Genomic DNA, 7,225 nt, shown 5'->3' on the forward strand with positions numbered 1-7,225 from the left:
AATTGTTTATTACAAATTATTCTGATTTTTTGAATGCATTTAAAAAATACTTTACTCATCAACTGGTCACAATGCACAACAATGTAAGCTACATCTAAGGCACATACACGCTCATGTTAACAAGTATGGAATTGCATTTGGTTCAGTAAAAATCAACCTTACTTTATAAAACTGAACTTAGCTTTTTCAGAAACTATCAAAAATATGCCATTACAAAAGAAGAAAAACATAATGAAAAAAAAAAAACCTCAGTCGCACGAATTTAACAGGCTCTTCAAATATGCTTCATTCTTTGTTAATGTTTAAAATCTGATTAAATCTGGTCTCTACCATGAAAATTCTTTCTCACAGACAAAGTGAAAGACATTTATTTTAAGCTCATACACAGGTTCTACTCTGTAAAGAAGTTTATACAAAGATTTAAATCTGACATTGATCTTACATGCTATTTTTGTTCGAGCTCTGAAGAAACTGTACACTTATTTTGGTCATTTCACTACACTCAGAAACTTTGGGATGATATTTGTGTGTTTGTCAAGTGTAAGATTTTGCCAGACTTCTCAGTACATATGAAAAACATTATATTTGGGTATTATGACTCTGACCCCACAAGCGATAATATCAGTTTTGTTATTAATTTACATTTTTATTCACAAATGGTGTCCTACTTTATGTCCTCCATGTTCAAATCCACACTTTCCCTGCGGAATTAGCCTGCTTTTCCGGTTTTGCCGTGGCTTGTTTTTCAACTCTATGAGTTGACACGACCTCACTAACATGATGTTTACCTCCCTGAACATGTTTGGGCTAGTTTTGGACTAATTTTGAGAAGCAATTGGGCAGATTTTGTTGTGAAAGCCTGGAAACCCTGTTCATACTGTTCTTTTGTGTATATGGGTCAGTTCAGAGCCATGATCTGTTCATGCTGGAAATCGGATATTGGCAGTGGTATGAAAAGTCCTCAAAATTTTACTCAAGTGAAAGTACAGATCCAGAAAATTTTTACTCAAAAGAACATTTATCTGGCCAAAAACATAATTAAAAAAATACAACTTTATTTTAAACATTTAAATAATATTATACAAACTATTAAATTGAACAGAGACCTGGATCAAAGCAGAGGACACTCCTACACCTGCAGCACTCTCCAATAATTTCTCATTTTCCCACTCCCCCCGTTTGACTGGAAGAGGTGGAGGTACTGGTCTGCTCATCTCTAATGATTGGAAATTTAATCCTTTACCATCTTTGGGTATCAACAGCTCCTTTGAATCTCATTCAGTTACTGTTACCTACCCTTTTAAAATACATTTTGTAGTTGTCTATTGACCCCCAGGGCCACTGGGTAACTTTTTGGATGAATTAGATGTGTTGCTCTCAACCTTTTCTGAGGATGGTACTCCCCTAGTTATGCTTGGAGATTTCAACATTCATCTAGATAAACCTCTGTTTGCTGATTTCGACACTCTGCTTGCCTCTTTTGATCTCAACCGAGTGTCAACTACTGCTACTCACAAATCAGACAACCAACTGGACCTTATTTATACGCGACATTGCTCTACTGATCAGGTTCTGGTTACTCCACTCCACACGTCGGATCACTTCATCCTCACTCCTCACTCACTCCCGGACACATCACTTACCCCTCCACATGTCATCTTTCGACGTAACCTACGCACACTTTCACCCTCCCGGCTTTCTGCAATGATTTCATCTTCACTTCCTTCCCCTAAACTGTTAGCATCTTTTGATCTTCTAATTTGTCTGCCAATCATTAATCTGGTTTGTACCCAGTGTCTTATGTGTTTGTCTCTTATGTCACTGTCTGTCCACCCACCTAATATGAACAACTGAGGACATAGTGAAAACTGATTATCTAAAACGGTGCAAATGTATTCATGAACCCTTTTCCAGAAACCCTGAATTTTTGTACAGGACCAGAGGGTATGAGTTAAGTCTCCATCCTCAGTCTTACATCTCCAGCAATATGGTGTATGTTTTAACCCAAGCCTGAACAGTCTGGAAGGGGTCCAGTAAAAATGGTCTTAAACTGTATAACGCTCATTTTTTTGCATCCATAGATGCCGTTTTGACATTTTTTAAAACTTAACCACTCCTCATCATCAAATATTAAATTCAAGTCTCTTTCCCATATTTTCTTAAAAGCTAATAATGCTCCATCACCATGAGTTAGAATGAGTAGTATGTTGATGCTTCATGACCCTTCCCATATGCTGACATTATCATATAATGAATGACGGCTAATTTAGGAAGCTGTGTAATAGAACCAAAAGTAGTACAAAGTAGAGAAAAACTGAAATCTAGATATACCATACTTCTGATGTAAATATTCAAATGACTTCAGACTACCATTTTCATAAAGGTCACTTAATATAATGACACCTTTCTTAATACATTCCCTCCATAGAAAGGGGACTTTATTAATACACAGTTAAGGATTCAACCATATACTCGAACAAGTATTCAGGTAAGGGTCAGAGCTACACACACGGGAAATCTTTACCCAAACTGTATGAAAAAAATGTGACATATTAGGATGGTTTTTCACCTCGCTATCCAATTTGATGGACAGACTCTCCAATAATTAGATTGAGGGAAGACAGATTGTTCAATTGTATACCACGGGAGAGCTTGCTCAGTTAGCAGTGACCAATGAGCCAGGTGTCTGAGACTGAAAGCCTTTCTCAACAGGTCTCTGCAACTTATTAGCATGCATCCGAGGACGCTTACCATTCCAAATAAAAATCGTACATATTCTGTCAAAATGTTTAAAGTAGTAAAGCAGTACTTGTAATGGGAGAGACTGCAATAAATAATTCAATCTTGGCTCATTTTACAACTAATTTTAATTAGACTGATTTTTCCAGCCATTGACATATGGAGTGGAGCCCATCTATCCATATCACAGGAAATCTTCATCATTAAGGGATTAAAATGAACTCTTACTAAGCCATTTAAATTTCGGGGAAATAGAACTGCTAAATATCTAATACCTGACTTAGGCCATAGTAAAAGGGTGAAAAGCTGAGGCAGGGCAAAATACAGTCAGTGCAAGGGCTTCAGATTTAGACCAATTCACCCTAAAACCTGAAAATTTTGAAAAAATGTCAATTATTCAAAGGAGACAAGGTATTGTCACGATCATTACATGGAGTGCCCATGAACTTTTGTAGAGGGCACTCTAATCAGGACAATTCCACACTCACCACCAGATGTCACTCGGACTCTAGCACCTCTTATCTGTTGCACCACACCCTAACTACATTTCCCATGAGTCTCTGCATCACCCTGCCACACCTTCACATCATTCCTCAGTCAATCTCCTTGCCACACCTGCACCTCATTTACACACACATATAAGCAGCACACTCACTCTCTCTCTCTGCGAAGTCTTGATTCGCTGTGTCTGTCATTTCCGAGCGTTTCCCTTGTGTTTGATCTCTCTGTACCTGATCTTTGGATTGTTTATACCGACTCTGATGCTCTGCTGCCTGGCCCCGACATCTGCTTTTTCCCGTTTTCGATTCTGGTTATTCCTATATACCTGACGCCGTTGCTGATCATTGCCTGTCTCACCATTCTCATTAAAAGTTCTGCACATGGATCCGAACCTCTCTGTCTCATCATTACAGAAGACTTCACCAAACCAGGATCCAGCAGCTTTCTTGAACCGCAGACCAAGTATGGAGTCCGCTAATAGTTCATGCAACCCTCTAAAGGTGCTATGCTCCATTTTTCAAGAAGGTAGACCAATTGAGCTCTTTGTGAAGGAATTCATTCAGTATAGTCACCTTTTGCCTGGGGATGAGGATCTGGTAAAGGACTGTTTCTGGAGTGGTCTTGATACTAGGATAAGCTTGAGTTTACCGGAGGAAGACCCTAGCTGGACCCTGGGACAGTTTATTAACTTTGTGTTGGAGTTTTGTGATTCTCCCTTTACAGTTGAGGAGGTTACTTCTCCAATGTATCCAGCTCCTATCTGTTCGACGGTCCCTGTACCAGTGCCACAGCACAAGATGGCCGCCAGCCCAGTGCCACAGCACAAGATGGCCGACTCAACGCCTGAGCCTCCAGACCAGGTGCCACCGACTCGCCACCATAGAGGGCGGAGGAGGAGGAGACAGGCTTCTACTGTTCCTCAAAGCCCGGAGATCATTCCCGAGGCGGTGCCCGAGGCCGTTCCAGAGGCGGTGCCCGAAGCTGAGGCGTTTCACGTCTCTACAGGCAGTCCAAAGTCAAGTCAGGTGCCCATTGACCCTCCAGAGTCGAGTCAGTTCCCGGTGGACCCTCCAGAGTCGAGTCAGTTCCCGGTGGACCCTCCAGAGTCGAGCCAGTTCCCGGTGGACCCTCCAGAGTCGAGTCAGTTCCCTGTGGACCCTCCAGAGTCAGGGCTAGTCACCGATGACCCTCCAGAGTCAGGGCTAGTCACCGATGACCCTCCAGAGTCAAGTCAGGTCACCGTTGATCAGGTCCCAGTCAATTTCCCAGAGTATAGTTAGGTCACCTTTGACCATCCAGAGATGGGTCAAGTCACCTCTAACACCCAAGAGTCAAGTAAAACAACAGTTAAACTTCATGAGCCAAGACAAGTCACAGTTGATCCTCAGGAACCAAGTCAAGTCACCCTTAACCTCCGTAAACTAAGTCAAGTCACAGTTGATCTTCATGAGCAAAGTCAAGTCACCAATGATCTTCATGAGCAAAGTCAGGTCACCAATGATCTTCATGAGCAAAGGCAAGTCACCATTAACCTCCGTGAACTAAGTCAAGTCACAGTTGATCTTCATGAGCATAGTCAAGTCACCAACGATCTTCATGAGCACAGTCAAGTCATAGTTGATATTCATGAACTAAGTCAAGTCACAGTTGATCTTCATGAACCCAGTCAAATCACCACAGATCTACCAGAGCCTCGTCACATTTCAGCCGAACTCCCAGAGCCTCGTCACATCTCAGAGCTCTCGTCCTATCCTGTCACGGCCAGGGAGGCCGTCAATGAGCTGTCATTCATTCCGGTCAGGGCTACGGAGACCATACACCAACTCTTTGTCTGCCCTGTCATGGCCACAGAGGCTAGCTACCATCTCATCACGGCCAAGGAGGCCGCTATTAACCTGTTTATTTTCCCTGTTTCAGTCCCACCTGACCAGACTTGCTTTCCTGTGCCATCAACTCCACTGTGGTGGTCCTCTGCTCCGCCCTGGTGGGCCTCTGTCATGTATGTTCAACTATGGTGGTCGTCTGGTCCGCCCTGGTGGGCTTCTGTCCCATCATCTCGGCTGTGGTGGTCCTCTGCTCCGCCCTGGTGGGCTTCTGTCCCCTCTTCTCAGCTGTGATGGTTGTCTGCTCCACCCTGGTGGGCTCCAGCTCCACCTGCTCCACTCTGGTGGGCTCCCACGCCACCTGCTCTGCCTTGGTGGACCCCTGTTCCCGAGTTAGGCCCACGGCGGGTCCCTGTTACCAAGTTTGGCCCATTGCGGGTCCCTGCTTCCTCTGTCAGGCCAAGGAAGGGCCCTTATTTCCCATGTCAGGTCCAGGAGAGACTCCTGATCTCCATGTTAGGCCCAGTTCTGCCTGCTCTGCCCCGGTCCTCGACCACTCCACTTCCTCATGGACCTGGCCCTCTGTCCCTCCCCCTGTTCCGCCCCCGCTCCAACGCCCTCCTAGATTGTTTTGAGCGTCTGGAAGCCGCTCCTTTGGTGGGGGGGGGGGGGGCTATGTCACGGTCATTACATGGAGTGCCCATGAACTTTCGTAGAGGGCACTCTAATCAGGACAATTCCACACTCACCACCAGATGTCACTCGGACTCTAGCACCTCTTATCTGTTGCACCACATCATAACTACATTTCCCATGAGTCTCTGCATCACAATCACCCTGCCACACCTGCACATCATTCCTCAGTCAATCTCCTTGCCACACCTGCACCTCATTTACACACACATATAAGCAGCACACTCACTCTCACTCTCTGCGAGGTCTTGATATGCTGTGTCTGTCATTTCCGAGCGTTTCCCTTGTGTTTGATCTCTTTGTACCTGACCTTTGGATTGTTTATACCGACTCTGATTCTCTGCTGCCTGCCCCCGACATCTGCTTGTTCCTGTTTTCGATTCTGGTTATCCCTATATACCTGACGCCATTGCTGATCATTGCCTGTCTGACCATTCTCATTAAAAGTTCTGCACATGGATCCGAACCTCTCGGTCTCATCATTACAGATATAGACCTACCAGGATCAGAGACCAATAGTAAAATGCCCAAAAGATTCCAAAGCAAGACAAAGCAGCAATGGGGGGAGATCCTTGCCGTGTTCCTCTACCTAGTAAAAAATACTCTGAAATCAATCCATTGGTTAGTATTGCTGCTACTGGTTGTTTGTACAATAATTTAATCCATTTTATAAATGTGTTTCCAAACCCATAGACTTACTGAATTTTAAAAACCAGTCCATCATGTTAAAAGCCTTCTCTGCATTTAATGAGATGGCTGCACTTGGGGTCTGTTCCTCCCTTACGAACCACATAATGTCAATAAACAAACGAATATTATCAAAAGAACTATGGCCGCTAATGAACCCTACTTTATCCACATGTATAAGTGATGATATAACTTCATTTAAATGATTAGTCAGGATTTTTTAAAAGATTTTCATATCAAGTTGATAAGTGATAATGGGCAGTAGTTTTTACAATCACTTTAAGGCTTATTCTTTAAGTATAAGATTAATAAGAGCTTGTGACATTGTTGGTGGTACAGTAGGTGGCCATCCAAAACGTAGTTTCTACCGCCGCCGCCATGGCATCTGCAAAGTGCATTTGCAGCTTTTGACCGCTAAGTGGCACTTTAACCACAAGTTATCAAACAAGCGCATCACAGACCACATTGCTACAATGACCCGGTCCTGCAGATTTGCCTTATTCAACATTAGGAAGATCAGAATCTTCCTCTCAGAGCAAGCCAACCAACTTCTAGTCCAAGCTATTGTTCTCTCCAGACTGGACTATTGTAATTCTCTCCTGGCGGGCCTTCCTGCATGTACTGTCAAGCCTCTGCAGCGAGGGTTGTCTTCAATGAGCCAAAAAAAACTGTGTTCCTGTAGCTCAGTTGGTAGAGCATTGTTTATCAAGCGCAAGGTTGTGGGTTCGATTCCCCGGGAACACATGATAGGTTAAAATTGATAGCCTGAATGCACTGTAAGT

Source organism: Carassius gibelio, chromosome A4 (assembly GCF_023724105.1).
Source record: "Carassius gibelio isolate Cgi1373 ecotype wild population from Czech Republic chromosome A4, carGib1.2-hapl.c, whole genome shotgun sequence".
Taxonomy (NCBI): domain Eukaryota; kingdom Metazoa; phylum Chordata; class Actinopteri; order Cypriniformes; family Cyprinidae; genus Carassius; species Carassius gibelio.